A 25753-nucleotide genomic window follows, 5' to 3' on the forward strand; every position below is an offset into this window, starting at 1 on the left:
ATACAAACCACAATTATTGTAATAAGTGAAAATGTCCGTGAATTGATAGTGACAGGCGCATCTGACATGCAGACTCACCGAAATCGTGCGTCACAGTGGTGAGAGACTAGGGGACTCACCGAAATCAAGCATCCCGATGGGAACAAAAATTTACTACATCCATGCTAAACGTAGTTTCTAATCAGACGTTGAAACGGGCAAACACACTTTACGGCACAATCAACAATAAAGTAAATTCCGACATAAATGTCAATCTCAGAACACAAAGATTTACAATTTCATCGTAAATGAAATGTAGAATCAGAGGCATCGGCTCTTAATTGCAAAAATGGCGCACTTGATATTTGTCGAATGCAGCGACATCCATCACCAGTTGAAGGCAGTGGTTTGAGTAAACTGTACGTATATGTGGGATATAATCCAAATACAAAGTTGAAACTTCCTGGCAGATTAAAACTGTGTGCCCGACCGAGACTCGAACTCGGGACCTTTGCCTTTCGCGGGCAAGTGCTCTACCAACTTTTTTATTTATTTTTTTTTTTTATTTTTTTTTTTTTTATATTTTGGATCAGGTAGTGGGCTGGAGGAGGCAAGGTGGGCAGGGGTCGCGAACCGAGGCCTGTCCACGATGTCTCCCCCCTCCCATCCTGGGGATGTGAAGTGGTACAAAGGATGCAGTTGGTGTATTATTGTGATTTTTTTAAATTTTATTTATTCATTTATTTATTTTGAATTTTTTTAATTTTTTTTTGTTTTTTTTTCATTTTTTTAAAAATTTTTTTTTAACAGTAAGGAACTGAAAACTAGTAAGTGCACTCTTTGCGTCGAGTTGGGGACGCACATAACTAAAACCATGCTAATAGTTGTAGAAAAAGGCATAAAGAAAGAGAACAAAGTGCGGGGCGAAGGAAACCATGAAACAAAACTGAAGGGTGGAATCCATACCACCATTAACCAGTGCTACATCTTGCACCGGATGGGGAAACTAAAACTGCGAAGACCTTTTCGCACCGGGGACAAAAAGAGGAAATGGGGCAAATACTGCTACAGAGTGTGAGGGTTCACAACGAAACTCTCCATCTGCTGTATCATCCAGGTATGACTTCTCGTAATGATGAAAGTAGATCCCACGTCGTACCGTGTAGTGTTCTATCATCGTATTGTAATTTTAGCTTCTCTTACCCGTGATGTTCCAGCTACGTGGAGGGTTGTGGAACGCACTCCACAAAAAATTGGAAAAATATTGTCGATACTTAGGGTTACGGAGGATCTTGCAATGTCGTTCCTGCAAATAGTTCCAAAAGTCTAAAGTGTCCTTAGTGCCGTCTTGAAACAAATAATGCACTGCATGTCCACGAAGCCACGTCATTGCATTAGTTTTAGTGCGTGGGTAATACGTTTCATCCGGGAATAAGATAGTCTTGGGGTCGATATGATTCGGCGTTACCCGAAGGAAGTATGCTGACATTTGCCTCACTAAGTGCCACACTGCCGTAGACTCGCCACAGCTAAGACGGTGTTCATCGTCGTCTTGAACGCCACAGTACGTGCACGTGGGTGAGTCCACCATGTGGATCGCATGTAGCCTTGATCTGGTCACCTGCTTACCGTTGACAGTGATATACCACATCGACGTGACGTCAGTGTCCAGTGTTACGTGGTGAATTGTCCTCCACACTACTCGCCAGTTGACGTTCGGGTGCTTACTCTCCACGACGTTATCGGGTCGTCCACGTTGTAGGACCCTATAAACCGTCTTTGCCGTCGCCAGTTGAGTCGCTGGTAAGGCAAGTCGAACGTAACTGAGTTCGAGGTAAAAGACACCGATGTAGAAGAGCGAGGAGGGGACGTGGTGTATCGGCACAGGCGGCAACAGGGAGGGCGGTGCTAGTTCTTCTATTAACAAACTGGTCAGACTGTCCGGACGGCGGTGCCGTGGTTTGACTAATGTGCTCACAAATAGGGCGACCGCTCTGTCATAAACGTGATAAAGGCCAAGCCCTCCCCGATCCGGAGGAAGGGTGAGAATCTCATATTTGATCTTGAAAAGCATTCCTGAACTCACGAAGGACCCAAAAGCCGCATGTATACGGCGTGCTAACATCACCGGTATAGGTAATATCTGGGCGATGTGCGGAATGCGTGACGCTAAATGTGAGTTAACATACCGGGTCCGTTGGACGATGTCCAGGGCTCGTAGGCGGTTGTTGGCAATTCCAGTCCGAACATTCCGCAAAAGCCGTCGAAAGTTGCGAGCAGCGGTCCGTCGTATATCGTCTGTAAAGTCAATGCCGAAACATTTCAAACTATCTCTGAGCTGTAAGGGGGTGACACTGTTCTCAGACAATCCGACCCCGATGTTCATCGCCACCGATTTTGCGACGTTGATACGACTACCAGCGGCCATGCCATATTTCGTTATCCAATTTAGTGCGCTAGCGGTGTCGTCACCGTGGCGGATGACAATCACCAGGTCGTCAGCGTACGCTTTACACCGGAAAGTGTGGCCTCGTAACGTCATACCCGTTAGTCGTTGGCGCAGGCCGCAGAGGAGAGGTTCCATGGCCACAGCGTAAAGTAAAGTGGACAGAGGGCACCCTTGGCGTATCGATCGAGAAATGGTGAGGGGCTGCGAAGGTCGGCCGTTGACGATCACCTTGGACGTCGCGCCACGGAGGAGTCGCATGACGACAGTGACGAATGGCTGTGGGTACCGCATATGTTGGAGGACCGCTTCCAAATAGTTGTGGTCCACTCGGTCGAAAGCTTGACTAAAATCGATTGCTGCCAGTGCACCCTTCAGACGACATGCCCTCGCCAGTGAAATCAAGTCACGATATTCACTGAGTGCTGTTTGAATATTATTGTCGTCTCCTAATGACGTTTGATCGGGTGAGATAACATTTCGTAGGGTCTGGCGTATCCGCGCCGCCAACTGTCGAGAAAAGATCTTAAAGTCGCAGTTCAATAGCGTCAACGGGCGGTAGTCCTGCAGTCGTGAGCCACCGGACGGTTTGTGAATAGGAATAATCATTCCTTCCACAAGGGCCGCAGGGAGCGGCACGTCCGGGGATAGGAGTTCGCGACAGATGTCCGTCCATCGGGAGGCTAATAAATATTGAAAAGTCCGGTAAAATTCCAAGGGGAGGCCATCAGGACCCGGAGACTTGTTGACAGCACCTTTTCGAAAGGCGTCGATCACTTCTTCTTCTGTAATTTCTTCCATCAAGGCCGCTTCCATTGCCGGGGTGACGGTGCCGTAAATCGTCTGAGAGACGTCCTCCAGTGCTGTCGGATCAGGGGTCTGAGCGGAATAGAGTTGGGAATAATGATTGTAGAACGCTGTGTTTATGTCTTGTTGCGTGGTGAGGCGATGACCGTCCTCCGTGTCGATGAAGCGTATCAGCGCTCGTTGGCGTCGTTTACGTTCACGAAGGACGTGGAACATTGACGGGCGTTCGCTCGGTATCCGATCCTGCGTCCTCGAGCGGATGACTACCCCCTCTAGGTGGCGTCGCATATGAGCGAGGATCTGAGCCTTAGCACGGTGGACCGCCGTTTGTCGTTCCGGAGACGGCGCCATAGCATCGCAGTCGCGCAGGACCCGGAAGTAAAAGTCGAGTGTATGTCTTCGCCAGGTAGCGTGGTCACGACCGTAGGTTATCAACGTTCGCCTCAGTGCCGGTTTGGCGCAGTCCAACCACCAGCGGATCGTTGTGGGATATGCACGGAGGCGATTTTCACACGAATGCCACGTATCCTCAACGGCTTGGCGGCAATCCGGGTACGACAGGTGAGCGATGTTTAATTTCCACGGGCTGCGGCTTCTCCACACTTGTTGCCGCCGCAGGGTGACGGCACAAATGTAAGCTGAGTGGTCCGAGAATGCTGCAGGCCACAGTTCCGCATCCTGTGTTCCAGCGGCGAGAGAGCGTGAGACATAAATCCGATCGATACGACTGGAAGAGTGACTTGTGAAGTGCGTGAATCCCGGTCGGTGGCCGTGAAGATGTTCCCAAGTGTCCACCATCTGCAGGTCTCGAATTAGCGTCCCGAGTTCCGGGCACGGATTATGTCGTGGGAGTTGATCTCTGGGCGCCAGTACGCAATTGTAGTCACCTCCAAACACCAGATGGTCGTGGCGGCCTTGGAAGAGCGGGGCGACGTCTTCCGCAAAGAATCGTGAACGTTCGCGACGTTTGTCCGTCCCGGAAGGTGCGTAGATATTGATAAGGCGGACCCCCAGTACTGTGAGTGCCATTCCTCTTGCCCCAGGCAGAAACAGGATATCGTCCGCCACTATCCCTTCCCGAAGAAGTACAGCGACACCGCTGCCTGTTGGGGAAGCTGGAGAGACGCAAGCATCGTAACCGTACATGCCTGGGAAGTCGTCGACGTACACTTCCTGGAGAAGGGCTATGTCGATGGAAGCAGAGTTCAACATATCCTGAAGCAAGGATAACTTAGCGCGCGTCCGTATAGTGTTAATGTTTATAGTTGCAACGCGATAAGTTTGAGGTCTATCCACAGCATCCGTGTTGGCCATCAATACCCTGGTAAGGCTGTCTCGTCACTGTAACTGACGGCGGGAAAGGATCAACACTGGTGGGGTAAATTTCCCCCCGTGTCGTCCGACACGATGGGCAAGGAGTGTTCCTCACAGTCGTCCGCCCAGTCGCCGTGAAACACCATCGGCTGTTGGTGGCTGTTAGTGGCTGCTGCGGCACTCGGCGCTGACTCCATCGGCTCTGCTGGCTGGGAATCGGCAGCGGATGTCTGCTTGTGATCCTGCTGTGCTGTGGGGTCTGAGGGGCTGAAGCCGTCACCACGGCGAACTGTTGAGTTTGAAGTTACAGCGGCCTCTGTACCGCCGGTACCGTCGTCGGAATTTCCATAGTCCATGTCAGACGATCGCTGCAAACACTCGTCCGATGGAGCACGCCGCCGTCTCTTGTGTTTTCGCGGGGAACGCTGTTTACGGACGTGTGTTTCAGTATCTGAATGTGGGTGAATTTCGTCAGCTGCTCCGGTGTCTGGAAGAAAAGCCGCTGTCGGCACAACCCGTGGGTCAATGTCCATTCTGGCATCCACGCCTTCTTGCAAGGTCGATCGGTGATTATCTTCAGGTGGGGGCGCCGTTGTAGAGGCCGGATCCTGTACTGCAGAAGCCATTTTGGTCTCTCCATCGGGGGCGGCTATCGGACTACTGTCGTCAGCATCGGAAAAAGTTGCTGCCCGTGTAACTTCGGCGTAATTGAGAGGAAGGGTCGTCACCGTAGGAGGAGTCATAGATTCACCTGTCGGGATTTGAGTAAGCCGTCGTCGGAGACAATACGACCGGACGTGCCCTTCTTGGCCACAACCAGAACAAGTGCGTGGCTGACCGTCATACATAATGATCGCCCTACATCCGTCGATGACAAGATATGACGGAACATGTTTGGTCAGTTCAATTTTAATCTGTCGTACCCCGTTAAGAACGGGGTACGTTGTAAAGGTGGTCCATTTTTCGGCCATATGGCTGATCACTCTGCCGTAGGGCTGGAAAGCCGCGGTGACTACGTCCGGTGGTACTTCGAAAGGGAGTTCGAAGACGCGTATCGTACGGAGGCCAAGCCCCGCGTGATCGATAGAGACCGCCCCAATATGGCCATCAGAATGTTTGAATTTAAGATCGTTCGCATGTGCGCTCACGATTCTGTTGCACACCTCGTCACTTACTAGCTTGGCGTAGACAACACTGCTCGTGATAGAGAGATGGATACCAATTATGTCTCGCGGGTCAATTTTAACGTCGTCACGTAGAAAACGTTCCACTTCAAAAGCTCGCGGTCGTGCATGATCGGTTTGAAAACTTATCTTGATGGTGGTTTGTCTGTATGAATGTGCCATGTTGCGTCGGTAGTGATGGACTCTAAACTAGCGGCGACGAAGTAGTAAACAACTACGGGCACTCGCGACCGCGCGGACGGGACGTAAACAAGACGTCCTCGCCGCAGCGCTGCGGAAAGCAGACTGTAAAATACATGGCAGCGGTTTTTTTTTTTTTTTGTAACCATATATATTTATTTAAATATTTTAACAACGATACATTTAAAAAAAAAAGAAAGACATTTTTCTATTAATCTATTATCCTAGTGATGGTTAATATTATTGTCATTTTATATGTTTTCGTTTTTATATTTTCCTTTTTCGTTTTTCTCTTATTGTGGGATTCGAACCCACGCCTCCGAAGAGACTGGTGCCTTAAACCAGCGCCTTAGACCGCTCGGCCACGCTACCGGCGCCAACTGAGCTACCGAAGCACGACTCACGCCCTGTACTCTTCTGCAAGGTTCGCAGGAGAGCTTCTGTAAAGTTTGGAAGGTAGGAGACGAGGTACTGGCAGAAGTCAAGCTGTGAGTACCGGGTGTCAGTCGTGCTTCGGTAGCTCAGTTGGTAGAGCACTTGCCCGCGAAAGTCAAAGGTCCCGAGTTCGAGTCTCGGTCGGGCACACAGTTTTAATCTGCCAGGAAGTTTCATATCAGCGCACACTCCGCTGCAGAGTGAAAATCTCATTCTGTCAAATACAAATTTGATCCCGCCCACGCAGGAGGGTTGCTTAGGAGCTGTAGCGCAGACGTATGTCCCATTTGCTAGTAATAACTTTCGATGCAACACATATTTTTGATTCGATGCGTCGTTTTCGAGACATTTAGTTACCTCAAGTTAAAACAAACACTTTATATAAGGAAACATTACGCAGCAGTTTTCTCATACGAAAGCTGAATTTGATTGTTAGTTGTATGCGTAAGAAGGTGTCACGTCTAGCCAGCACTTCTCGGGATTCGACAGCGGCATGATAGTGACCATTCAAGACTGCGGTTTGTCGTTCCCCGACACTGTTTTTCGTGCAGTTCTTGATCCCATGACAGTCTAGCGAATGAGAAACCGATGAGTTTAGCAGGGCTGTACTCAACACCACGTAGGATGCTAACAGCCTCAAGTGGCTAGCTCACGTTAGCACACATACCCTATTCGTTCAGTTGTAAATGATACTACACACACATCCCGTATCTTGAGTTAGGAAATGGGCTTGTCTGGATCGAGACAGGTATCCATAGCGACAGTGAGTCGACATCTGGAGCACCACGGACTCTCACCAAATCGATCACTATTGCGGCTTCCATCGAAGTGACAGCAGAAAGAGGCGCGCCGATTGTGAACGCCCGATGATAACAGTGGACACAGAAGAGGCAACACTTTGTCTTTTCAGGCAAATGCCGGTTACGTCTACAGTATCACGATGAAGGTACACATGTGCAGATACTTCGAGGAGAACGAACGTTGCCAGATTGCTTTCGTAATTATCATACGGGTCCAGCAACTGGAGTAGTGGAATGGAATGCTGTTGGGTCCATTTCTACACCTACGTACATACTCCGCAAGTCACCGTACGGTGTGTGGCGGAGGGTACATTGTACCAGTACTAGTCATTGCCCTTGGTGTTCTACTCGCTAGTAGAGCGCGGGGGAAACGACAGCCTATACGCTTCTTACACGCCCTTATATCTCGCATCTTCTCTTCGTGGTCGTTACGTGAAATCTACGTCGGCGGCAGTAGAATCGATCTGCAGTCGGCCTCAAATGCTGGTTCTCTACATTTCCGCTAAAAGAGCGCGGTCTTCCCTCCAAGGAGTCCCATTCGAATGCACGAAGCATCTCTGTAATACTTACGTGCAGACAGAAACAAAACCGAGAATAAATCTAGAAGCTCTCCTCTGAACTGCTTCGATGTCACCCTTTAATCGATCCTGATGGGGATCCCAAACACTCCAACAGTACTCAAGAATGGGTCGCACTAGCGTTCTATACGCTGTCTCCTTCATAGACGAGCTACTCTTTCCCACAATTCTCCCAATAAAACGAAGAGGAGCGTTCGCCTTCCCTACTACCAACCTGACGTGCTCATTCCATTTCATGTCACTTTGCAACTTTGTGTATACACATTTAATGGACGTGACTGTCAAACAGCACCGTACTAGTTCTCTGTTCGAACATTACAAGAATGTTTCTCCTGCTCTTCCGCATTAATGTACATTTTTGTACATTTAGAGCAAGCAGCCGTTCGTCACACCAACTAGAAATTTTGTCAAAGTCATTTTGTACCCTGCTACAGTGACTCAATGACGACACCTTCCCATACACCATAGCGTCATCTGTGAACAGCTGTAAATACCTGCTCACCTTGTAAGTCGCATCATTTATGTATACAGATAATAATAACGGCCCTGTCACACTTCTCTGGGACACTCCTAACAACACACTTCTCTCACTTAAGCTCAGTTCGACCCGATGCTCAGCCACATTAGAGTCATAGTTGGTGCTATAAGTGCCCGTTCTGTGTACTAAATTCAGCGCCCTATATACCTCCAAATCACCCACTAATTTAACCGAGTATTCTCCCTACTACTTCGTTATCTACTGTTCTTTCTGAAGTACCAATTTTAACAGTCAGCAGAGTAGTTACAGCACGAACATTGCAACAAATAAGAACTCGCAGCGTAATCAGAATTGCTTCGAACACTAACAACGAACATAAAGACAGAAAAATGTAGACAATTAATCATATTAGCAGTGCGGGACGGGTGATGTCAATTTGTGACACTGGATGTTTCGCAACCCATACAGGGCTCGTACACTTCAAATATAAAACCCATTAATTCTAATGGAGCAGATGCACTAATGATGCTGATCCATTTGGCAAATAAAACTTTCGTTGTGGTATGGTTTGCAGTTTCCAAAACTTTGGTTTTATGTGCAGCCGCTTTGGCCATCTCCCTTCTTATCGCTCTGTATGGCAACGCGACTGTAATGCAGTACCAATCTGTGTTGCTGTTTTCTGAGCAGAGGGTGAAGTGGTTCTGCTGCTTTTTATGCCCGACTAGCAGGCCAGGAAAGAGTGGTAGTTTGGTTAGTGCGAGGAATCGTCAAAGTCGTTTTCTTCTGAGAACCATACGGCATACGTATACTAAAAGGATGCATTCAAGTGGGAATATAAAGAAGGCTGTAGGCCGAAGGTTTGAGGGCAGTTAGGCTATAGACTCGTGGATGCCCAGCTTTGGGAAGAATCTGGGGCCACTATCGTCCACGTGTGAAATTTAGATCTAGGAATGGCTACTTCAGTACGCAATAGATCTATATAACAGATGTGGTAGTAATCCAGAAGTCTAGACCCCAGCGCAGATCAAGGAATCGTCTGAGAAGGCAAAGCCTTCCTACGGAATCAGCTACCTTGACTGTCCAGAAGAAAAGAGGGCCTTCCATATGCTCCAGATCGCAGAATGCTCTTGTCTTTCACACAAAGTGAACTGATGCTAGAGAGCCAAAACGCAGTAAATGCTGCGCTTTGCCGGGTGGACACTACTGCTTTGTGTAGCAGCTTAAAAACAGTAGCATCATTGTTTCTTCATTCTGTATATCAGTCTGCTGTTGTTTTGTTTATATTCCGTTCTTACGTTTTTTTCTTTATGATCAATTAAAAACCTTATTCATTTTCATACCAACCAGCACTGATTCTGAAAACATCGATCATGCGCTATTCCCACATGACATCGTAAAAGCCATGAATTGAAACAACCACGTGAATACTGGCATGTGTGTGTGTGTGTGTGTGTGTGTGTGTGTGTGTGTGTGTGTGTGTGTGTGTTGTCCTTAGTGTACATTGTCTTCCGAAAGCCATTTGACTCGGTAGCACACAAAATTTACTAACGAAAGCACTGTCACATGAGGCATAAAATGTATTAGCTGAGGATCTCTCGGTACAGAGCATGTGGTAGTTACATCGGACGGAAATATATCGTCCACTGATGAAGCAACTGTGGGCGTGTCCCAGGGATGTGTCTTGGTACCACTACAGCTTATGTCATACGTCACGGATATGGCAAACAATATTAATAGACAGACGGAAAAAATTGCAACATCAAAAAAAAAAGACAAAAAATTAATGAGGACTGATGAAATTTCGGGAATGCATTTGTCTATGTAATATATTTAAGTGATTAACATTGCAAGATTACATTTTTATGTAAGCTCGAGATAAGCCATTGCAAATATGAAATGCTAATACATTAATAACCGGTGTAAGTGCCAAAATGCTGGATACAAGCATGCAGACATGCGTCAATTGTGTTATAGTGGTGCTGGATGTCAGTATGTGGATGGTGTTCCACGCTTGTTGCACTTGTTCGGTGAGTATAGGGATAGTTAATTTTGTTTGTGGATGACACTCGAGTCTTCGTCCAATGATCTCCAATATGTGCACGATTGGAGACAGATCTAGTGATCGAGCAGGCCAAGGCAACATCTCGTCATTGTGTCGAGCATACTGAATTACAACAGCGATACGTGGGCATTTGTTATCCTGCTGGAAAACACCACCTGGAATGCCGTTCGTGAATGGCCGCTCAGCAGGTCGAATCACCATACACGTACAAATCTGCAGTCAGGGTGCATGGGATAACTACAAGAGTGCTCCTGCTGTCACACGAAATCGTGTCCCAGAACAGGACTCCAGGCGTGGATCCATTGTGTCTAGCACGCAGACAGTCTTGTTGCACGCCCTCAATTGACCTCTTTCTAACCAATACACGGCCGCCACTGGCGCCGAGGTTCAAATGGCTCTGAGCACTATGGGACTTAACATCTGAGGTCATCAGTCCCCTTGATCTTAGAACTACTTAAACCTAACTAACCTAAAGACATCACACACATCCATGCCCGAGGAAGGATTCGAACCTGCGAACGTTGCGTGGTTCCGGACTGAAGCGCCTAGAACCGCTCGGCCACCGCGGCCGGCTGCAACCGAGGAAAGACCAGATTTCATCAGAAAACTCAACAGACCTCCACCCTGCCATCCAATAAGCTCTCGCTTTACACCACTGAGGTTGCAAATGACAGCGCTTTGGCATCAGTGGAATCCAATCTACAGGTCCTCTGGCTCGGTTCTGTCCTTGAAGTAACCGATTTGTAACAGTTTGTTGTGTTAATGTGGTGCCTCTGCTGCTCAGGTTACTGCTGGAGATGCAGTACGATGTGACATAGTCATACGTCGAACACGATAGTCTTCACCTCTTGATAGTACCGTGAGGCAGTCTGGAGCCCAGTATTCTTGTAACCGTACATTCTCGTGACCACCGCTACCAGGAATCATGTACAGTGGCATAATTGCCTCCAAGTCTTTCTGGAATGTCGCAGAAGGAACATCCAGCTCCTCGTAGCCTTATCGCATTACCTCGTTCAAATTCAGTGAGGCGTTGATAACGGCGTTGTTGTCGCCTTAAAGACATTCGTGAACACACAATGTCCAGTCACACAGCTAACTGTCGCTCACGACCTTTACGGCGAGTATTTAAGCAGACCTGATTTTCATCCTCATAGTCGAACTAACAGCGCCACTCTTATGCGTCTGGTGTGACATTTGAATGGTCATCACACGCCAACCAACTTTGGCTTATGCCGCACACTCATTCTTGGTGTAGCAATTTATTTACATCAGTGTAGAAAACTCAGACTTTTTTTTCAGGTGGTGCAGGAATCTATTATTAAATACTCTGTGAAAGCGGCTATACAATCGTCCAGTCACATCTCGATAAGTTTTCAAAGTTGTGCAGATACTGATGTCTTGCTTTAAAAGCACAGTAAAATTGTGGACTTTGCAAACGTACGTGGTGGCTATCCCATAACTAAAATACTAGTATGCAGCATTTGGAACCAGTCGACTCACACAATTACCTGGGTTTAAAATTTATGTGAGTATAAATACAGTGACAGCCTTCGTAATCGAATAGTTGACGTCTGTGCCTTTGTGCGGTGGTACCTGGAATCGATTCGCGATACGTCCTCGGATTCCTTCTGAGGGAGGGAGATCTGGAACGGTGACCATTCAGCCTAGTGAGACCAGATGGACAGCTGCTTGGATAAAGAAGCAGCAGCACTGTCAGCCTTCATTTACAGATTTTATGCGGCTCCCGTCTCCTGCCAAAATGTCGAAAGTATTTTATTTCCATGTACTCGTGATACTACCTTTGGAATTGTGAAACAGTCGTACAAAGAAATACGCGTAATACACTGATGTATAAGTGCAGTTGCTTCGCTTGTCTACTGCTCGATTCTGTAAACGCCTCTTCATAGCTCTACAGACGGATGTCACTTTCGGCTACTTCCCTCAAATTTCCAGTCTATGAGTGGTGGTTGTGGTGGTGGTGGTAGTGGCGAAAGGGAATGATCTCACAGGCTCGGTCGTATATAAAGAATGTTGCAGACTTCGGTTCACTGCTAGGAAGAAAAAAGCAGTCAATAAACGAGGCTGCCTACAAAAAGACGCTGTGTCCTAGCTTTCAATATTACTCAAGTTGTAGGATTTATAGTTTAGTCGACGTGTTGAAAGAAGGACAACGGGAACCACAACAGGTGTTCCACTCCTAGGCGCGGTGATACAGTGACGCGTATGTTGAATGACGAATCATGTCTATCTCCTGCGTCATCAGAGCGAAAGCAGGTACTAGCCGCCACCAGGGACGCGTCGTTAATTCGTTTGTTCAGCACTGTGATTACAACAGCCTTCATTTGCTGCCAATAACGGCTGGAGGGACTGACGATATTTGTGCGCACATATCCCGTGATTGTAGATAAATCTCTCTACGTACTGCCTTGTAGGCAGCAGTCACCCAGTCGAAACAGGACTAAGATGTAAGATATGACAACTAGTATATAAGCTAAAATTACAGCATATTATAAAAATAAACTCAAAATTGCGGCAAACATCACTGAGCGTTTGGTGTTATAGACAGTGGTCGCAAAGAGCGAACGATTTTTACTTCCAATGGCAATTAAAGAAATTATCAAAATAAATTGCACACTGCGATGGTTGATTAACAAGCATTTTTAGAGTCATTTTTATTATATTTGTCATGATTCTTGCTCCACAAGACACAGAAACCCTAGGGAAATCATGCTGGCCCATGATTTCCCAACAGTAGCTCGTAATTCATAAGGATTGTTTGGAACAGCGACAAAGGTGCGTACGACCCTACCGTCAAATAAAGTGAATGCGACTTTAAGGGCCAGAAAAGCAATCACCTATCAATAACAGGTTCATTGAATCAATAGCACATTGTTCAGATCGGGTGGGGTAATGTATTATCTTGACAAATGGTGTAAAGGAACAATTGTTTGCTCTCTACCGGCGAGCATCTAAACCGTGTGAATGATTGTAGCTGTGGATTGGGATTTGCCTCATCCTACGTAAAATTTTTCCACCTGAGGGTAGCACCATAATGACAAATATAATGTAGAATGAGAAGAAGAAAACTGTCTTGGCTGCGATGCTGAAATTGCTGTTTATTTATTCATCAATGACGCCCGTTTCAGATTGCCCGATAAATGCTGATAAGCAAGTTATGGGCGATGGTTGTCGATTAGAAAACATCAGATAAATAAATTTCCCTCTTGATGTGCATGAAAAATTGTAGAAGCAAATATATGCTCCCGTCATGTATTAAAAGCCTACCATTAGATAACCTTGCTGTGACGCGTAATGTGGTCCAGTGAATACAAGGCAGGATCGGGCCTGTACAATCTGCCAAATGGTAAACATGCTGGAAGCGTCACTGTTGAATAAATTAACAGTAATTCTAACATAGGAACCTTCTCCTCAGTAACAGGTGTGTTTGACATATAGAACAGAAGCTGATCACTATCGTTGGCATGTCAGAACCAACCGTAGGCAGCCATTTCCAGACATAAAATTAGCTGTTGCAGTCCGATGTTCACAAATCGTGAGAAATTCATGATAGTAATCCACTGGAAAATATTACGTGTTTTGCATACGTTTAATGTTGTAGTGTCATTCCTCTTATAAAAAACATCCGCACATGATATTCTAAAAGAATTAAAAGTCAGTCTGATTTCATTATCACATTGCACTTTAGCAAGTGATAGGCCTATAACATTGCACAATGCGATGGTTGACTAACAAACTAACTTCATTCTTACAATTTTATCAAGACCTTTCATACTCTGCGCGATCCTCCTCTCACTTCGGTTATCATCATTAATTTATAATCAGGCTCTATCTTTTATTAATATATAAAAACGTTAATATTGAGTGACGCTTTATAAAACTGTGCCAACCCAACCGCTACCGTCAGGGAACACTTGTTGCTAAGAGAGTATTCATACTTTTCGCGCGCTACTTGCATTCCACCTCTTGGCTTCGCCGAACATGTAGGTCACCCTGCGAAACGGTGCCGTGGGGACCGCATTGTTCACTGGCAACGTTCAGCTTTCGTGTGCGCTGCATTGACGATCAACTGTCACATCAGATATCATGTTCCGTGAGAAACAGTTTCATCACCTCGCTTCACGAATGTGACGGCGCGACGTGTGCGTCATTTACTTAAAAGTCTTACTGTAGAGGTGAAGAAGACAAAAAGTAAGCGAAAGTGGAATATGACAGGAACTACTGCAACATCCTCCGGATGCTTGCAGCATGGATGAAGGTTATGTCGATCGATGAGCTGTGCGTTCCGAACAGCGAATGATTTGGTTTGGATGCCAGATCCCATTGACAGTGATAGCGCTACCCTCACGTGGAAAAATTTTACGTGGGATGAGGCAAAACCACAGCTACAATCATTCACACGCTTTAGATGCTCGCTGGTAGAGAGCGGGCAATTGTTCCTTTACACACAACATTCCGTTGTAATTTTACGACATTTGTCAAGATAATATATTACCCCACCCGCCCTGAAAAATGTGCTATTGATTCGATGAACCTATAATCGACAGGTGATTGCTTGCTGGCCCTTAAAGTCGCATTCACTTCATTTGACGGTAGTGGTGTACACGCCTTTGTCGCTGTTCCGAGCAATCTCTATGAATTGCGAGGCAGTGTTGGGAAATCATGGGCCAGCATGATTTCCCTAGGCTTTCGCTGTCTTGTGGAGCACGAATCATGTCTATCTCCTCCGTCATCAAAGCGATAGCAGGTGCTAGCCGCCACTAAGAACGTGACCTTAATTCATTTGTTCAGCACTGTGATTACAACAGTTTGTACGTGACTCTCGTCTCCTGCCAAATTCTAAGTGTCCCAAGCTGCTTCAAGTATTCAAGACTCTAGATTGAATATCGGAGCACATGAACTCGATGAGAATGCGCCGAAAAGCGTCGCAGATATTAATGTTTAGAGCAAAACATCGCACAGAAGGAGCCAGTCATGGCGTTATATAGTACCTATACAGCCACTTATAACCGATTAATTTTTCTTTCATTGGTTTCACACACAATTCGCTTTTTTATCAAGGGACTTGAGTGAAGTTTTATAGCAAAGTTTAGAATATAATAAACCAGATGACAAAAAAGGAATTTCCCAAGTATTCATTTTGCTAATTTCCTATAAGAAACGGAAAAAAATTTACTGTCTTTGTAGTCTAATGTCGAGAAAATTTTATTTCCGTATATTCGTGAAACCACCTTTGGAAATGTGAAATAGTCGTACAATGAAACATGCGTAATACACTAATGTATAAGTACAGATGCTTCGCTTGTCTACAACTCGATTCTGTAAACGCCTATTCATAGCTCTACAGACGGATGTCATTTTCGGCTACAGCCGTTTGTTCTTCGCAGTTAAAAGCAATCAAAAGCGCTGCCAGGTGGCAGAGATTTCCGCAAGTTGATTCGACTGCTGGAGTGTCTTAGTAGTAATGAATAAAGGTATTCGAACATCATGCATGACGTAGCATTTTTCACGCATCTCAGTGTTGATGAAGTCATACCTCTTGAACCACGTGTCGTGCAGTGGTTTATTCCTGTGGGAATATTCAGCGGCGTATGTGGATACCGTCTGCGAAATACGTTGCGAAAAGAGTTCATACGAAAGAAGTAATAAATTTAAATTTATGCATCTCAGTGGTTATTACTTCAGTCTCCTGGTCTATGTGTTATATGGTGATACAAGTGATTTAATTTTTTAGGTACATTTAGTCGTATATGCGGACGCTCTCTGCGAAACATGTTGGCTCTGAGCACTATGGGAGTTAACATCTGAGCTCATCAGTCGCCTAGAACTTAGAACTACTTAAACCTAAGGACATCACATACATCCATGCCCGAGGCAGGATTCGAACCTGCGACCGTAGCAGTCGCGAGGTTGCGGACTGAAGCGCCTAAAAACGTGTTGGCAATACATTTAGTAGCAAAGAAGCAACAAATTTAAACGTCATGCACAACTGCGACAGTTTTCCAGGCATCTCAGTTTTTATGGTGTCTTATCAGTTGAACTACGTGTAGTGTCGTGATATACACTCCTGGAAATGGAAAAAAGAACACATTGACACCGGTGTGTCAGACCCACCATACTTGCTCCGGACACTGCGAGAGGGCTGTACAAGCAATGATCACACGCACGGCACAGCGGACACACCAGGAACCGCGGTGTTGGCCGTCGAATGGCGCTAGCTGCGCAGCATTTGTGCACCGCCGCCGTCAGTGTCAGCCGGTTTGCCGTGGCATACGGAGCTCCATCGCAGTCTTTAATACTGGTAGCATGCCGCGACAGCGTGGACGTGAACCGTATGTGCGAGGGCGTACAGTGGGCATGCGGGAGGCCGGGTGGACGTACCGCCGAATTGCTCAACACGTGGGGCGTGAGGTCTCCACAGTACATCGATGTTGTCGCCAGTGGTCGGCGGAAGGTGCACGTGCCCGTCGACCTGGGACCGGACCGCAGCGACGCACGGATGCACGCCAAGACCGTAGGATCCTACGCAGTGCCGTAGGGGACCGCACCGCCACTTCCCAGCAAATTAGGGACACTGTTGCTCCTGGGGTATCGGCGAGGACCATTCGCAACCGTCTCCATGAAGCTGGGCTACGGTCCCGCACACCGTTAGGCCGTCTTCCGCTCACGCCCCAACATCGTGCAGCCCGCCTCCAGTGGTGTCGCGACAGGCGTGAATGGAGGGACGAATGAAGACGTGTCGTCTTCAGCGATGAGAGTCGCTTCTGCTTTGGTGCCAATGATGGTCGTATGCGTGTTTGGCGCCGTGCAGGTGAGCGCCACAATCAGGACTGCATACGACCGAGGCACACAGGGCCAACACCCGGCATCATGGTGTGGGGAGCGATCTCCTACACTGGCCGTACACCACTGGTGATCGTCGAGGGGACACTGAATAGTGCACGGTACATCCAAACCGTCATCGAACCCATCGTTCTACCATTCCTAGACCGGCAAGGGAACTTGCTGTTCCAACAGGACAATGCACGTCCGCATGTATCCCGTGCCACCCAACGCGCTCTAGAAGGTGTAAGTCAACTACCCTGGCCAGCAAGATCTCCGGATCTGTCCCCCATTGAGCATGTTTGGGACTGGATGAAGCGTCGTCTCACGCGGTCTGCACGTCCAGCACGAACGCTGGTCCAACTGAGGCGCCAGGTGGAAATGGCATGGCAAGCCGTTCCGCAGGACTACATCCAGCATCTCTACGATCGTCTCCATGGGAGAATAGCAGCCTGCATTGCTGCGAAAGGTGGATATACACTGTACTAGTGCCGACATTGTGCATGCTCTGTTGCCTGTGTCTATGTGCCTGTGGTTCTGTCAGTGTGATCATGTGATGTATCTGACCCCAGGAATGTGTCAATAAAGTTTCCTCTTCCTGGGACAATGAATTCACGGTGTTCTTATTTCAATTTCCAGGAGTGTACTTTGGTGGGTGCATTACCGGCATATGAGGACACTATCTGCGAAATTTATTGCGAATGGAGTCAGTAACACAGCAATAATACATTTAAATGTCATTCATGATGCGACAGTTTATCCTTCATTATTTATGACGTCATATCTTCTGAACTGTGGTAGATTCTTATCCCGACAGCGCTTGTTGCTTGACAGTAGCGGATATGTGTACCAAGTTTGTTTGAAATCGATCAAGTGATTTAGGAGGAGATGTGGAACACACATACACAGACAGACACATTTTTAGAACACGTATGCATTTCTTAGTTGTGTGTTACTAGACTAACAGCAGTCTGCGAGTACACGCGTCAGCTTTTGTATTACTCGTTCGAGCGGCTCTTTTTATTTAGATCCCTCTTATACACTACGAACCACCGACAGCCGAAAATAAACTATTTTTCAAAGACTATGTGACAGAAATAATGTGGTAACACGTCGCAAGATCAACAGAATACGCCAAAATTCGAAGAACAATAATATCAGAAAGAAGCAGAGAAACGCTTTCACAAACACAGTACACGTGAGAATTCGGCAGTCTGTAATTTTCCATCTCACTCAACATAAAACGTTCTGTAAATGTTTTAGAACATTAACAATAAACAAAGAAAAGAGACTGCAAACGTTTCACTGTCCGTATGAAAACAGAGACATACACGGAAATATGAATGGGCGAACAGCCGAACGTGAGTCGCATGCACAAGCTTTAAAATAGCTATGCACAAGGTGACAATTATTGTACTATGTGAAATTAAATCGTCATAACTCGCGAACGCTTTGCGTTAGGACGTTCAAACTCCACAGTTCGCCGCGTGACATGATGGAAATTAGTATGCGCATGCATGGTTTGGTTTAGTGACGAAGCTCACATACATTTGGATGGGTTCGTGAATATCAAAAATTGTCTCATTTGTGGGACAGAGAATCCGCATTTCGCGATGGAGAAGTCTTTTCATCCTCATCGGGTGAGTGTGTGGTGTGCAATGTCCAGTCACGGAATATTAGGCGCGATATTCCTTGATGGCAAGGTGACTACCGAACGGTACGTGAAGGTTTTGGAAGATGATTTCATCCCCATTATCCAAAGTGATCCTGATTTCAACAGGATGTGGTTCGTGCGAGACGGAGCACAACCCCATCGAAGAAGGAGAGTGTCTGATGTCCTGGAGGAGCACTCTGGGTACCCGTTCTGGCTCTGGGGTACCCAGACGCAGCGGGCATGGGCCTCAATCGACATCCACATTCTCCGGATCTGAACACATGCGACTTCTTGTGGGGGCCTGTATTAAAGAGAGGTGTACAAAAAAAAAAAAAAAAAAAAAAAAAAAAAAAAAAAAAAAAAAAAATGGCTCTGAGCACTATGGGACTTAACTTCTGAGGTCATCAGTCCCCTAGAACTTAGAACTACTTAAACCTTACTAACCTAAGGACGTCACACACATCCATACCCGAGGCAGGATTCGAACCTGCGACCGTAGCGGTTGCGCGGTTCCAGACTGTAGCACCTAGAACCGCTCGGCCGCCCCGGCCGGCAGAGGTGTACAGCAATGACCATTGCTGAGCTGAAAACAGACATTCAGGTCGTCATCGACAGCATCAATATTCCGACACTTTAGCGGCTCATGCAGAATTTCACTATTCGTCTGCTCCACATCATCGCCAATGATGGCAGGCATATCAAACATGACAGAACCTAAGCCCGAATATCTGTAATGACGTTTACATACTGAATAAAGCGTGTGCACGCCGTTGTTTGTAACTAATTTACGATCTTCTTCATATAGTTCAATAAATGTTACCTGTATACTCCAAGGAAGTGTTTCAAATCTAGTAATACGAAATACGATATTGATTCCACTGCCAGTTTTTCAGCATAACACCAGCTGCTTTATTCCTGTAAATAATAGAGGAAATGCATATCGTGATAAGAAACGAAAATTTAAGCAGTTGCATGGAAATAATTTTCGTAACCTTCTTAAAGATCACATCGACGTAAATTAGCCGTTGTCAGTGACATGGAAGAAGGCCTCTGTTTTGCGAGGCGGTTGCTGACCGTACTGCCCGTAAGTTCTCAAAATGACATAATTTTGTCCTGCAAGTTGTTGGGTTTGGTGATACGGGTTTGGTGGTTTGCGATATGTATCTCTAATTCCCTCACTGCTTGGAATACGAAGCTCTGTGCAGAACCACCGTTTACGGCACTCACTGTCACAACAAATTCCAGGTTTGTACCGAATACTCACGTAGCTCTTTTTTTTTTCAGGATTGTGGGAGGTTACGTTCGTTTTGTTAACAGTATACAAGCTTGACTACTCCTGTAATCAATCGCAAATATCTCCAGGTGATTCGACATGAGCCTTACTCTGACATGTGATAATCCCGATCGACGACGAAGGAGAGGAGCATAATTCACTGTCATCTTACATAATTAAACAAGAAAATGTAGTTTTTTACAGATATTCTATACATATTTAATGCCTGACCTTTCATCACAAAAAAAAACTTTCAAGGACGAAGGTGAGTGCGTTATGCAAGAGCGTGAGGGAATATCACGCGGCGGGATTTCCTTAGCCATACATTCCGATTAATATCGTTGCCGTGTTTCCCGATGTTGTTTCTCAGCTTAAGGTGCATTAGATATTGTGCACGGCTTAGAGTTGCGAGTTACGAGAAGTGACTCACTGTAATGAGTCTGTAGTTCACGACGCTACAACCGTGAACTTTCCCGCTGAGAAAATGATGAGTCTTGTTTCAGCCGAAAGACCATTAATCTGTAGTGTATCACAGTACAAAGGAAGTGGTCGAAAAGATAAAATACGATAGATTTAGATCATGCTAAGCCATCGAGATGCATTGAATACTTCTCTCTCACAAGCTGAAAATGAAGGTACGCGACAAGGAAATAACATTTAACTTTTGATTTTTCTTATGTCTTTCTCTCTCTCTCTCTCTCTCTCTCTCTCTTTGTCTTCTCCTTCTGATCTTCCTTCATGCTGATGTGACGCCCTTCTGGCTCTCTTGATTCCAACGTTTATATGCTACAAATTTATTCGTCCTGCAGTGATTTCAAATTTCGATGAAGTTTCTGTATGCTGGCATCGCAGCTTAAGGAAATTTGTGCGGTTTTCTGCGGAAAAATAGAATGCATTACTTCCCAGTCCCTTCCACCATGTAGATACCCATACATGCGATATGTTAAATACAGCCTGTATGTGCAGTTGTGTCGGCTAGGAGAACTCCAGCTGTTTTTATTCTTACCTGTTCGTGTTGTCTCGGTGTTAATGCCGGGCAGAGCGGTCTAACGTCTTGGCTCGCCTCGTTCCCTTAAGAGTGGTGTGTGTGTGTGTTTGTGTGTGTGTATGTGTGTGTGTGGACCTCAAGCTGAGATTATTATACTGGGTGAACTTTCAGAGGTGGTAGTATGGACCAAACCAAGAAAAAGAGTTTGTAAACATGGACTAGCCGGCCGGTGTGGCCGTGCGGATCTAGGCGCTACAGTCTGGACCCGGGCGACCGCTACGGTCGCAGGTTCGAATCCTGCCTCGGGCATGCATGTGTGTGATGTCCTTAGGTTAGTTAGGTTTAATTAGTTCTAAGTTCTAGGCGACTGATGACCTCAGAAGTTAAGTCGCACAGTGCTCAGAGCCATTTGAACCATTTGAACCAAACATGGACTCTAAAACACATACCTTCGCCGGCCGGTGTGGCCGTGCGGTTAAAGGCGCTTCAGTCTGGAACCGCGTGACCGCTACGGTCGCAGGTTCGAATCCTGCCTCGGGCATGGATGTGTGTGATGTCCTTAGGTTACTTAGGTTTAATTAGTTCTAAGTTCTAGGCGACTGATGACCTCAGAAGTTAAATCGCATAGTGCTCAGAGCCATTTGAACACATACCTTCCGAGCTACGATCACGCGTTCAGTTGAAGAGATGTGTTTCACAGTAGCGAAGCGACCAAGTGCTCACAGCTCTTAAGGTAAGCGCTTTAGAGCCCATGTTTACTAAACTTTTTCATGTTTTGATCAGTGGAGTTCCGGTTCATACTGTAAACTTCTGGTTTGAGGCAGTCTGTGATCAGCCATTCATTAGCCTGTAATCAATGCGTTGATGTTTTGCTGTAGTACTGTTCAACGTCTATCAATATCTGTACAGCTTGCCTGCTTACTGTTAAAAGGAAATGTTCTGTGTACTTAATAACACGTTTCAAGGTGTGGTTCTCGTATACACTAGCTTGTTTTGGAATGCAGGATGCTAGTATGTCATCATGATGTGGTCCTAATAACACAAACGTTACTTGGAATACGTACTTGAACTAGCAGAATACCTGCGTTTATACCGTTAAATATAAAATCGTTGTAGTACGAAATGATAAAATAACCCAAAATTCTACCTATTCATGCAGATAGTTTGCCACTCGCTCAGAAAATATTTCAGCATAGGAACAATCGTTGGTCGACATATTTCTAAACCTGGTTACGTCAGACTGCATTCCTAAAATCCTCCGTGCGTTTTCCAGTACGTAGAGGTAAAATGGTCTCATCACTTTTTCTCTGAAGTCCCAGAAAACTACGACCGTATCTCACTTGGGCAAACAAGCACTCCGAAGGTATATTTGCCTTCGCAACGTGACTGCTGACCGTAACAACTTCGGCCGGCCGTACGGCCAGCTGCTCCATCCTGTTGGAAGTAAATTTAGTTCTTTTTCTCCTCCGTTAATGCTGTCACATATTCACGTCCAATCGTACCCACTCGTCCGGTTCACTTTTATTTGCTCCACCTGTATAAGACTTCAGCCGACTATCGACTTCTTATCCTACCCTTGTCAAATTAGACCTGTAAATGTGCAAATATCTACATATGAATTATGTTTTTTTGATCTTAAGCGGTATTATCGCGATACGTACTATTTCCTTCTAAAAGTAATCCACCTGTGGATAAAACTGCTACCTCTATTACTAATTCTACTAGGCAATATGGAGTCGGTCAGTGTGGCCGAGCGGCTCTAGAGGCTTCAGTCTGGAACCGCAAGACTGGTACGGTCGCGGGCTCGAATCCTGCATCGGGCATGGATGTGTGTGATGTCCTTAGGTTAGTTAGGTTTAAGTAGTTCTCAGTTCTAGGGGACTGAGGACCTCAGATGTTAAGTCCCCTAGTGCTCAGAGCCATTTGAACCATCTGAACTAGGCAATAAGGAAGAAGAAAGTAACTATATTTTACGAATATAGTAAGCTGTTTACGCGACACTTTGTTTAAAAAGAAAATGCAACGCATCCAGGCACTAATGTTTTTTGTAATACATTTAACACCTGTGGTTAAAATGGTTAATAGTGAGTGTCAAGCTCTTGGAACGCTGTCGATGGAAGTACACAACCAAGATGCATGGAACTGCAGATGTTTTTCGACATCGTTGATTTCCCAGGAGCTAAAATCCAGCACTGCCACTTGATGATGAACAGAAGTCTGAGAAAAGCGTCGTTAATGAGAGCACTTACAATTTGTTGACTAGTTACGTAGTGTTTTCTATTTATTAATATACTTTATATGAACATATAGTGAAAAATAGACAGTAAATATCGATGTGGGATGGGTACCATGAAGCTGACTGTTTTCTGCATCGTCGTGCAGGCAGAATGTCTTCAAAATAAAGTTAGTCGCGTGATCTTAAAATCTGTAACTCTGGTGTGGTTTTTGTTATTGCAGTTAAGTCCTGAAAAGTCCCGAAAATTTCAATAACATGTTAGAACGACAATCCCTAAAGACACAAAAGCAAAGCACATGCAATAACAGGTTATGTGGATCGAATGCCTTAAGAATAACCTTTTGTCTCCCGTCTAACACAATGAATGAACTTTCCGTGTTACCTGTTACAACTTCTCTGTTAACGTGATGCATTTCTGAGACTTCCATATGTTTCTTAGGCCAAATTATCGTTTTGCCAAAAAAATAGACATAAAAGTGCTACAGTACGCTTCAGGTGAGTTCGAAGGTCAGCATTATTTTCCGAATTCGCTCCGAACCGCACGGTGTGTGGAATATTTCCTTTGTTCTTCAGTTTCTCTTTTAGAACCGTATGCTTCGTACTCTCCGCTATTGGTGTCGATAATTTCACGAAAACAGTATTCAGATTATGGGGGCAATATTGCGATTGTTTTCTTGGAGCATTCCATGTAGAAGCTACGGTTCTCGCACACACATTGTAGAAATGAAGGTAGTAGTTCTAAATTTCTAAGATGAAATGGAGCGATTCGTTTCTTTTATGACACCGGTGCTGTAATGGCGAGATATCTGCAGACGCAAACTAGTGATCTTCATTGTATCGAAGAGATCGTGTTGTACGCTTTCTAAAACCGAACTATAACATAACCGTCATCTTGGCTAATGCACAAACGTCTGACACAATATATCGGTTAGGTATGTTAGACAAATATAGTTCGCACTGTAACACACTATTGTACGCTGTCACGTGTTTGTGACAGGCTGCCTAATGTCTCTTCCTCAATTTCACATATTGGTTAAAAGACAAAGTTTTAGCGGAATAAAGTTTTATAGTGACAAACTCGTCGTAATGTTATTCTCATCACGATATGCGAAGGAATAATATTTTGGAAACTAAGATCAGAGCTGGAAGACGGATGTAGAACTTGGTAGCCAGAATTTCCATTGTAGCCAATTGTTAATAAAATCGTAACTTCTTCAGGAACGAATACGAGGTCTTACTTATCGTTCCTCTTTGGCGGTACTATGGTGAAAGCAATTTAATGACCCGTAGAAATTGTCTCAACTGTGTTATTTGTTATTACATGTGTCAGAGAATAAGCAAATGGCTGAGTAACAGAAATCTTAAGGTGGGCCAAATTTTCTCACCGATGTGGATACTTTGATAACATTGGGGCCAGTCTCAGAACTGCCCATACTAATCGATGTCAGATGAAGGAAAACTGTGTTTGACATCCCGTCGACATCGAGGTCATTAGGGACGGAGCACAAGTTCGGATTGTGTCAAGGGGGGGGGGGGGGGGGGGAAGGAAATCGGCCGTGCCCTTTCAAATGAACAATCCTGGCATTTACCAGGAACGATTCAGGGAAATTACGGTAAACCTAAATGTGGATGGGGGGACGCAGGTTTGAAACTTCGTTCTCTCAAATGCGAGTCAGCTGTGCTAACCACTGCGCCAACTCTCTCGGTTAATCGACGTTAAGAAAGTAGATATTTTCACTGAGCTAGACTGTTCATTTTAAAAGTGATACTGTAACAACTAAATATGAGCAATGGATTTTGCAACAAACCGATCTCTTTCTTGCGAAACGTTGAAGACGAGAGCCTAAAGAGTTCAGAGACTGTCTCCTTTGGGCACTAACGCCTTCCTATGCTAGTGATTCACTCCAGTTTGGACGGCGTAACGCAAGAAGGCAATTACCTGTCTGCAGGACAGCTCTCGCCTGCTTTGCATTTCAAACTAGCGGCTCCTCGGCCGAAACGAGAGCGGCGCAACGGAACCTGTGGAGCGGAGTGGAGTGGAGATGTATGCTAACGGGCCACCAGCGCTATATGTTCGCGGACCGGCGCTTCCTGCCCGCCGAAAACGCGGTACGCACGAGGCGCGCACTCTACGAGCGTTTTCCCAGAAGTCCAGCCAAACATGGTCTTTACACGGGGTGCAGTTTTGATAACCTACATGTTTTTTCCAATGTTGAAAGTAACCGAAAGTCTATCTTTATGAAATTTACAGAGCTAGGAGACTGCCTTGGCATAACAAAGTGGCCGTCTTCTAACTGATGTTTTTCTATTTATTTTTCAGCTTCAGGACACGGAACTGTTATTATAGCTGGTTTCGACTACTTGGCAAGTCATAATCATAGTCATACTTCAACAGAAAGAGAAAGGAGGAGAGTAAATACTAGGCAAGTAGTTTACTAAGTCAAATTAACGCTACTACACGCACTAGAGTTGGTTACATAGTAACTCGTAAAAAACAAA

The sequence above is a fragment of the Schistocerca americana genome, chromosome 1 (assembly GCF_021461395.2).
Source record: "Schistocerca americana isolate TAMUIC-IGC-003095 chromosome 1, iqSchAmer2.1, whole genome shotgun sequence".
In the NCBI taxonomy this organism is placed as follows: domain Eukaryota; kingdom Metazoa; phylum Arthropoda; class Insecta; order Orthoptera; family Acrididae; genus Schistocerca; species Schistocerca americana.